Here is a 2,911-nt window from a genome sequence, read left to right on the forward strand (position 1 = left end):
ATTCTCACCCAGGCACCATTTTTATATACACAGAATGCAGAATTATTATTATGTGACAGTGTATCTAGTGCAGGATTCTCACCCAGGCACCATTTTTATATACACAGAATGCAGAATTATTATTATGTGACAGTGTATCTAGCGCAGGATTCTCACACAGGTACTATCTTTATATACACAGAATGCAGCATTATTATTATGTGACAGTGTATCTAGCGCAGGATTCTCACCCAGGCACCATTTTTATATACACAGAATGCAGAATTATTATTATGTGACAGTGTATCTAGCGCAGGATTCTCACACAGGCACCATCTTTATATACACAGAATGCAGCATTATTATTATGTGACAGTGTATCTAGTGCAGGATTCTCACCCAGGCACCATCTTTATATACACAGAATGCAGAATTATTATTATGTGACAGTGTATCTAGCGCAGGATTCTCACCCAGGCACCATCTTTATATACACAGAATGCAGCATTATTATTATGTGATAGTGTATCTAGCGCAGGATTCTCACCCATGCACCTTCATCCCATACACAGCATGCAGCATGAAGAGGCTCAGTGAAAGTAACAATGACGGTGTGTAAGTGTCTGATTGGGTCACACAGCTCATAAAAGGTCAGGTGCCCAGCCTCATAGTCCAGCAGTATTCCTACTGTGTCACATGATAGAGGGGGGTGTAATGGGGTTTTTATATTGTTACATCTCACTGAAAGATCTTTATTATAACCCCACAAGCCCCAGGACGTGTTATTATTTCCTATCACACACTTCCATCTTCCCCTCTCCATACTGGTATAACAAACCCCTAGACACCAGTGCCCTGATTCACTGGTCTGCACTTCCCAGTAATGTCGTCCTGTGGAAAAGCTCCTGGTGCTTAATACCTGAGGAGCATCTGTAAATCTCTCTGGTGTTTTTGGTCGCTGCTGGTTTATATCTGACCAGGATACAGTTTTCAGGTCACCTGATACAATAACATTATTATGAGCTGTGTTTATATCCAGTAATATGTCTTATGTCACCTGCATATAGATCTCCCTCTTTACATCAGTCACAATATCAGCTAAACCTCTATATAAGGTCACTGAGATCAGATCCTCATCCAAATCCCCCCCAGCAAGGACCTGTATATCACCTCTCTGTGTGAACTCATTATCTCCCTTCTCAGCACCACAAAAGTCACCTCTGTGTGATTCCTGTTCTTGTAGGACAGTTAATGGGTCAGTCATGTTGCACAGCTCCTCAATGTGACTCATCTTCCTGGTCAGCTCGTCCTTCTCTTTTTCCAGCTGCTGGATCAGATCAGAGATTGTGAGTAAAACCTGCTCCTGCTGCCAGGTAATGTCACTCAGGACTCGCTTCTCTAGGTCTTCCAGCTGTTTCCTGATGTCCCTAATCAGGGCAGTGAGTCGCTCTGTTACACCAGCTGCTTTCTCTTGCACCCCTCTCCTGTGCTCCTGCAGACTCTGGACTCTTTTCTCAGTCTTCTCTCTCTTTGTGGTCAGTTTCTGCAGAACATTTCTCAGTTTCTTTTTCTTCTTCTCAGAAGCCTCATTCAGCTGCTCCACCTGGTGTCCCCTGTGCTCTCCGGCCAGGGAGCAGGACGCACAGATACAGGCAGCATCTTTAGTGCAGTAATATTTCAGCAGCTCCTTGTGTTTGGAGCATTTCCTGTTACCCCAGGAAGTTGTGGGTTCAGTTAAGACGTGTTCCTCAGACTTGCTGTGTACCCCCAGGTGGGTGTCACACAGGGAAGCCTCACACAGCAGACATGATTTAGCAGCAGATACAGGAGAGTGAACACAGTAAGTGCAGAAGACCCCAGTGTATTTCTGCTCTGGCTGAGTAATCTGTAAATGCTTCACTACATTACACAGTGCTATGTTCCTCTGCAGCTCAGGTCGGTTACTGAATCCCTTTCTGCACTCAGGACAGCTATAAAGCCCAGACCCCTCCTGGGTACCCAGCACACTCTCAATACAGCCCAGGCAGAAGTTATGGCCACAGCTAAGATTTACAGGATCTGTATAAAGGCTCAGGCAGATGGGGCAGGTTAGCTCCTCTCTCAGATCAGCAGTTGCCATTCTTGTATTCAGCAGCAGGAAACGAAACTTACAATATATATCTATTCAGCACAGGGTGTGATTGGTTAATCAATGGAAAATGCAGTTAACTCTGTAAGTACCATGCTGCAGCTGTAATAAAAAAGTTCATGTGCACTTATTAGTGTCCCTCCCCTATCTGTGACATTGGGGACAATTTACCATCTGTCGGACGAACATGATACGCTGTAGCGATCATGTCTGCTGGACATCGCTGAATGCCGACAGCATACGCTGTAGGCATTTAACATTGCATAAGCAGTTCTGGTGAACTGCTTGTGCAATGCCGCCCCCTGCAGATCCATGGCCAATCACTGCTAGCAGGGGGTATTAATCAACCAGATCATATCTGATTGGTTTGATTGCTAACTGCTGTTTCCAGCGAGCGTAAAGGTCAGCACGGACACAGATGCATTGGGGCCGGTTGACGGTTTATTAAATCTGCCCCCATATGTTATTAGTATTATATTTTAATTGCACCTGGTTCTGTCTCTCATTCTTCTGCATTATCATATTCCTCAGTAATACAGTCTTTTCTAGGTAGATAAGACTGATAGTGATTTAACTGTTATGTTCATACAGGTAAAAAAATGTAGTGTTTCCATTTAACCCCAAGGCTGCCAAACAGGAGCAGTGCTGGGTATCTATTGCATGGTGACCCCCTAACTGCACATTATCAGGACAGGCTCAGACAGTGCTGGGTATCTATTGCATGATGAGCCCCTGACTGCATATTATCAGGACAGGCTCAGACAGTGCTGGGTATCTATTGCATAGTGACCCCCTAACTGCACA

General features: G+C 44.6%; 1 pseudogene; it reads right to left on the reverse strand.

The window, feature by feature from the left end:
• Positions 1-508: 508 nt before the first annotated feature.
• LOC128667149 (E3 ubiquitin/ISG15 ligase TRIM25-like) lies at positions 509-2,098 on the reverse strand (annotated as a pseudogene).
• Positions 2,099-2,911: the final 813 nt, after the last annotated feature.

Source organism: Bombina bombina, chromosome 7 (assembly GCF_027579735.1).
Source record: "Bombina bombina isolate aBomBom1 chromosome 7, aBomBom1.pri, whole genome shotgun sequence".
Lineage (NCBI taxonomy): Eukaryota > Metazoa > Chordata > Amphibia > Anura > Bombinatoridae > Bombina > Bombina bombina.